Genomic DNA, 7,478 nt, shown 5'->3' on the forward strand with positions numbered 1-7,478 from the left:
ATAGCAGGGATTGTGGGGCTGGCGCGGGATCGGGCAGTGTTTCGTTCTGCTGTGAATGGGGTCGCTATGAGTCGGAAACGACTCGACGGCACTTAACAACAACACAACTAACTTGAGAGCAACAGGCTTGGTGTTTTGGGTTTGATTGTCTTTGCATACTTTCCTAGAAGTGGTATGACTCATTTGAAGGGTTCTTTTCTTTTAAGGTTCTTGGTACAAGTGACTGGTTTTCTTTCTGAATTGGTTGAACTAATTGACACTCTCAGTAGTACTCCATAAGAATCTTTATTACATCCCAAATCCACCAGCACTAAGAATTATGTGTGTATACATACTGCATATACACACACACATATATTCTTTCCTTTGCAAATCTGACAGACAAGAGTGGTTTCTCCCTGTTGTTCAAATGTAACCATCTTTGATTACTCAAACTCAAAACTTCACTGCCATTGGGTAAAACTCAAAAACTCACTGCCGTAAGGTTGATTCGACTCAACTCATAGCAACCACTCCTTGGGTTTCTGAGGCAGCATCTCTACGGAAGTAGATTGCCCAATCTTCCTTCTGAGGAGTGGCTGGTGAGTTTGATCCACCAGCCTTCTGGTTAGCAGTCAAATGCCTTAGGCACTACACCACCAAAGCTCCTCTGTGATTACTAGTGAGATCAAATTTGTTCCATGCGATGTTGCACTAGCTGTATTGCTTTTTGTGTGAACTGTCTCTTCCAATTACTTCAGGGTTTATAATTTAAGACAGAAACGTAACAACACAAGACCACCACTGCAAGCAGTTTGTCTGTACAGAAGATGACAGAACCACAAAGCCACAAAATGCCCACTTTTCTTTGTGTCCAGTAGACTCCATCAATCATCTTTTGAAATGCATGACCCTTGGCCATTTCCTTTTATTTAAGTCGATGATTTTTTTTCTGCTTATGATGGTGGGAAACAAATCTGAAACAGACCCCGACCAAAATGCCAAATGTCAGGTACTGGCAGTGGGCTCTCATTTGGGACGAATGAAATAATCTTCTGTCATTAGCCTAGGGGTCATTCTAAGAGGTGGGCAATCAGTCGAGAGGAGGCCTAGTGCCAAGGAGGTGGTCCTGAGCAGTTTCCACCTAGCATATGCCTGTAATGAGATGTCTATGCCTGAGGGCTCAGTTTAATTGGTGTCTCCCTCCTCCTCCTCTTTTCCCAGAGAAAGGAGAATCGACTTGGGGCATCTAAATACAGCTTTCTCTGAAGCCTGCTGCTCAGTTTTATGTCTGAGAAATAAAAGCCCCATCTTGTGGAGCTGAAGTGACTGGAAGTATTTGACACTTGGCATTTCCCAACTTCATGGAAAGGAATCAAAGGGAGAGAAGGGTGGGAAGGGCTGAGTTTTACCACAGCCATTGTCACGTCAGTGACGCCTCACCTCAGTGGAGCAGCACTGATCCCAAGGGGTGTGTATGTGTGTGTGTGTGTGTGTGTGTGTGTATTCTTGATTGAATGCATTGGATTATTTTTTGAAGGACCCAAAAGTAAAACTATTCAAGATTAAAATATAGAAAAGTTGATCTGATCGTCTCATCATCTCTTTGCATTCTAAAATATCCAGAGCTAAAAGCATCCTTATTGTACTTAAATTACCAAGATTTAGTTCAATCGCTTACTTCCTTTGAGGACTTAAGAAAACTGAGTCTAGGGAGAAGTAAGTTGCTGATCTCTAAAGGGAAGTTGCACTGTTGGTTCCTACATGTCTTTGCAAATCATTTTTGATACTCTTCAACTTTATGACCCACCATCAGAAGAAGACATCCTTTGAATTGTTTTTCCATCGTAGGATCCCATCTGTTTGTAATTTGTTGCCTAGTGCCCTTGTGACCCAGGAAATTGCATTTGTGAGACGGATGACCGGGTTAGGGGTACAATCTGTGACTTGGGAGCAGTTTTTCTCTTTATAAACCCAACAAGCCTGCGCAGAGACCAGCTCCCGGGTTTTCTTTATTAGTTCAACATGCTACTGGTTGTGCTGTCTCAGATATAGTCACTGTCTCTTTTTAACTCCAACCCAGTGCTCTGTAGAGTCTCCCACCTGATGCTAGTTAGATTGATGGCCCCACATGAAAAGAAGTTGAAATGTACACTTATCAGCAGGAAGTCCTGGGAACTGAAACCCTATAAAGATCTTGGACCATAGGACCAGATCAAGGTCAAAAATAAGAAAATGAACCCGTTTGTAGTTACAGCTGGAAACTACTCATATTATGCATGTCTCCTTGGGATTGAGAGTAGATTAAAGCGAACAGTATAACTGGGAAAGAAACTGCTAAAGAAAATAATAAATCCACTAGTTCTTTTAAGGATGCAATGAATTTGGAAAATAAAGTTCATTCATTCATTCAACAAATACTTCTTAGGTACCCTCATGTACCAGCCAGAAACTGTGGCAGGCGCTAAGAATCCAGAGGCAATATGGTGATATGCACTGGGGCTCACAGCTCAGTCTAGGTACCACAGTTTAATATAAGGCACTAAAAGAAATGTCTGGAAAAGGGACACTTGGCCTTTTTGATGACGTGGAGAAGTAGGTTACCAGGAAGAAGGAACATGGGTTAGTTTTCTGTTGCTGCTGTAACAAATTACCATAAACTTAGTGGTTTGAAATAACACCCATTTCTTACAGGTCTGGAGGTTGGTCAGAAGACCGAAACTAGGCTGGCAGGGCTGTGCTCCTCCTGGAGTCTCTAGGGGAATATCTGTCTCCTGCAGTTTTCTCGCTTCTACTCAATGGCGAATAACAACAACAACAACAACAGAGGCCACTTAGGAACTCTGATGGCCTATGTAGTGCCTAATGCATTTGACCTCTAACCAGAAGGCTGGCAGTTCAAATCCACCAGCCACTCCTTGGAAGGGAGGTTGGGCAATCTACTTCCATAGTGATACTGCCTGGAAACCCAAGGGGAGGGGTCGCCATGAGTCAGCAGTGAGTTTGGTTTGTTTTTGTAGAGGCCACTTGCATTCCTTTGCTCCACCTTCCATTTCAAAGCCAGCAGTGTAGAATCTTCTAGCCTCTCTCACTGTTCCCTCCCTTCCCTACCACATTGCCTTTTACCTTTTGATTTCAGTGGGTCCACTCAGATAATCGGGTGAGTCAGCCTTCCACAGCACAGTAGCCAGGAAACCTGGTATTTTGTTATAGAATGCAGATTGTTCTTTGTATTTATTTGTCTTTGCAGCAAGGACAAAGCAAGAGACAGATAGTGACCTCTCGCATCCTCCATCTTGGTGCCCCCCACCCACCCAAGATCAGAATGAACATGGCGTTATAGATTGTAAAAAAAAAAAAGAATTGTGAGTAAAGGGATGAAAGACTGGGAGGACCCCGACTGACAGTTCCTCTCATTGGAAACGTCTCTAGTCAATACAAGTGCAGTTGCAGGCAGACCCACATTGAGTGCCACACTAGTGAGCTGGTAGAAGAGGTCACCACATTGACTGTGGCAACATGGAACATTGCCTCCACAGGAAGAATTAGAATTGGGCTTACTCCGTCAGGCCACAGGTGTTTTTTATTTTTGTTCTTTTTGGGGAAGGGGGTGGTGGTGAATTAGGCCTTCTGCCATCAGACTTCTGAAGTCATCTTCCCATCCTCTCGGTTGCATTTTTTTTTTCTCATCCTGGCATATAATAGCAAAGCTGAAAGTTTGGGGACCATAAAGAAAGAGTCTGCAACTTTACTGGAACCTGAGGAAGTGGAAACATATCCGTTAATTCAGCACATTTTTAGCAGTTGCATGTGTTAGGCAATGTGCTAGGTGCTGGAGCTGGGGTCCTTCTGACTTTGAGGTGCTCAAAGCTTGCAACATGTCAGAATAAGAAGATAATGATTTCATAATGAGTGATGTGTGCTCTAAGAGAAACATGCAGGGTTGTTATGGGGGCGGGCATTTTGAAAATGACAAAAAAGAGGTAATCAGATTGAGCTGAGACATAAAGATCAAATAAATATGGTTCAGTGCATTTGCTTGTGAGTAGGATTGAAGAAGAAGAGGATGGGGTTCTTGACAGAGGCTGGGAGGCAGGGGAGCACAGGTAGGGACATCTCCAGATCCACATGGCTGGAGCAAAGGAGAGTGTGGGAAGTCATGGGAAGAGGCAGGGAAGGGGCAGGCTGAGGAAGAACTTGGGTACCATGCTAAGGAATATGAACTCTGTTCTGAAGTAATTATACTACTGAGCAGAGAACAGGAGAGATGGTTGAGAGAAGATGTTGGTGATTCTTTCCCTATCATTTAAAAATTTCCTTTTCTGTGAATTTCAGTAAAATTTTGGACCCTTTTGAACTACTAATCACTGCATGGCTTCCCCAAAACTCTCTAGTGCAGTGTTCTTGGGTGTGCCATATCCTGTCATGATCCAGACTGGGCTTAGCTCAGGGTAGAAGCTTTAATAAGATTGAAGGATTGTTCCGTTGCCCTGCAGCTAGTGTTGTGCTGCACCTAGCACAGACTAGCCTCCAAGAGTCCATTGTGCCCATCTTTTTTCTCAGTCTGAATTCAATGAGGTCAAGTTGCTAGCTTGAAATCGGTCACTGTAAAAGTACTTACACCAAGGAAACTGACAAACCTGCAAATCGGGGTTTTCTTCCCCTTCCCCCAGCCCCAGGCACCAGTTGTTAAACATTGACCAGCACACCATGCCTCAATCTCTTCCCTTGCCCCTTTTTCATGGCTGGGAAATGGCAAAAGGAGAGCATTTTCCTGGGATTAAGAGATGGAAACCTGTGTCCTTGATAACATTGTGGGGAAGGGCTATCCTACAAACCTCGAACCACTTATCCACGAACTTATGCAAGAGAAAAGTAAACCTCTCTCTTTTTGAGCATCGTGGGACCTTTTTATTATAGCGGCTTAATCTATACTCAGTTAATAGTGTGATGATTTCTTGCTTGTTTACTTTTGTGCAACACTACCTCACCTGTCCCCATATTTAGAATGAGAATATGCATATAAGATATATCCATTTTCACCCTCTATAATCCATTTCCATAATAGAAGCCACAGGGAGCTTTTAGAACATAAATCAGATCATGTCACTCTCTGACTTAACATCTTCCAATGGTTTTTTATTGAACTTAGAATAAAATCCAAACACTATACCAGGATTCGGCCCCGCTGTATGCCACCCGTTTCCTTGTAGGTCTTTCTCCCTCTCATTTTCCCGATTTCAGGTATGCTGATTGTCCTTCTGTGCTTGCACCATGCCAAGCTGGCCTCCTGCAGCACCTTTGCACGCACCCTTCCCTCTGCTGGGTTTGATGACTGGCTCCTTCTTTCATTTGGACTTGGCTCTTGGAAGGGTCTTCTGACCACCCAGTCTAAAGAGTTTCCTCTAACTGCTTTCTGTTTCCTCATTTCTTTTGTTTATTTATAGTGCAATGTAGTACTTGTCACTAAGAAAGGACCTTGCGTACCGATTGGGTTACTTGTTTATAATCTGTCTCTTCCCAACTAGATCTTAAGGTCTATGAGGGTAGAGGCCCCTCTGTTTTGTCCACTGTGCCAGAGCTGTTGCATGACCACTGTAGAAGCTCAATGCATAATTTTCAAATGAGAACATACTTATCTAATAGAGTAGGATCTTGTCTCTCTTCCCTCAGAAAGCTCACAATCCATCTGTGGAGGTCCTTGAAGCCAGGTGGCCAGAGAGATGGGAGCAATTTCACATGTCACATTCTGTGTCTGTCTGCAGAGACAAAATCCACTTTACAAACTGAGAATTAATTACTATACCAAAGCAACCCAATGCATTTATGTAAATTGATTGAGTTCAACTCAATTTCCCAGTAGGCTGTAGTCCTCCTTTTATTTTCCTTTGGGAATTTTCCACTTCATGAGAGGATAAAACAGAAAAATTGTTGGTCAGCTTTTCATCAAGCATTTCCTTAGAAGTCAGGGATGTTTCTGCAGCTATTGACACTAGGACGCTGCCTTTCCTGAGCAGATATGCAGTCCCAGAGTCTGCTGCATTTTTCCAAAGGTCTTTCCTGGTGGTGCTGGGGATATCTGCTTGCTTTCAACAGCTAGGAAAGAGAACTCTCAGCTGGGAAGTGGAACTGCTGGCAGCTACTTCATAAAAAACTCTCCTTACATCCTTTGACTTCCACTGGTCAGGGCCAGGCTTTGAATAGGTGGAATGTCTTCAGGAGTCTTTGTGCCGGCTTTATGCCAAGGCTCCTGCCTGTCTCCAGCACCCCAGGCCCAGGAGAGAGAGAAACTTCTCCTGAATTAACCACGCCTTTTCCATCAGACTGCATGGCCCCCTAACATGCACAAAGAAGTTTTCTCTTGCTGGGTTGGCTTCTCTCCTCCCCCACTACTTGCGAAAGGGACAATTTCCCTGGCTCTCCTTCGATTGTCATTGTGAACAGTCTGATGGGTGGATGTGCCAAATGGTGTCAGTGCTGACACCCCCAGCTGTATTGGCCTGGAGGCCTGTGCCGCCTTTAGTGTCAGGATCTTTTCTGCTGCTCCTCCCACAGGTTCCCTCGGAGGGCTCTGAACCAATGACGCAAATCTTGAGCTCCAGGAAACAGGTAAGTTACTCACCAACTGATTCTTCCAGTGAACATGAGCAAGATCTCTCTTTTTAGAGCCTGCTCGGTCCTCTTCATGGAAAGAGAAGGTGGGTAGAGGAAGATTTGCTTCAGGGCAGTCTTACTGAGGAAGAGTTTGCCACCAGCGACTGGAAATTGAGGTTTTCTCCTTTCTTCCCACAAACAGCTTCTCAGTATAAACTCATCTCACTCACTGGCAAATCTACCAGCGGGCTCTCACGAAGAGGGAACACAGAGTGTGAGAGTCCACTGGTCAGTAACTTTGAAATAAGGGCTCTACCTCTGGACATTCATACAGATGATTTATGTTAATGCTGACAATGGAGGACAGCAATTGGAAATAAGAATGCAACATGGCTCTATAGATTTTCCAACAGTATGGATAGAAACCCATGCTGGTTCCCATTCTTCCAAGTCAAGGATGCCAAACACCTGGTATATGGGTTTTGCTTCCTGACTCTGTCATATAGGGTTACTGTGAGTCGGAAGCAACTCCGTAGCACACAAGTTCTGCTGTAGAGGCCTTGGGTGCTGCAAACGGTTAAGGCATTTGGCTGCTGTTTGAAAGGTTGGAGGTTCAAGTTCACCCAGAAGGGCCTCAGAAGAAAGGCCTGTTGATCTACTGAAAATCCTAGGAGACACAGTCATACTCTAACACACACAGGATTTTCATGAGTTGGTGTCGACTCAACCAGCAACAGCTGCTTTCTTTTTGACCTCGGTCACAGCAGACTTTGCTGAATGATCACGTTCTTTTTTTTTTTTTTTCCTTTAATTGTGATTTGGGTGAAGATTTACAGAGCAAATTCACTTTCCATACAGCAGTTCACATACACTTTGTCTCATGACATTGACCACAACTTACCACA

The sequence above is a fragment of the Orycteropus afer genome, unplaced genomic scaffold (genome assembly GCF_000298275.1).
Source record: "Orycteropus afer afer isolate SDZICR_OR568_19922 unplaced genomic scaffold, OryAfe1.0 scaffold00082, whole genome shotgun sequence".
Taxonomy (NCBI): Eukaryota; Metazoa; Chordata; class Mammalia; order Tubulidentata; family Orycteropodidae; genus Orycteropus; species Orycteropus afer.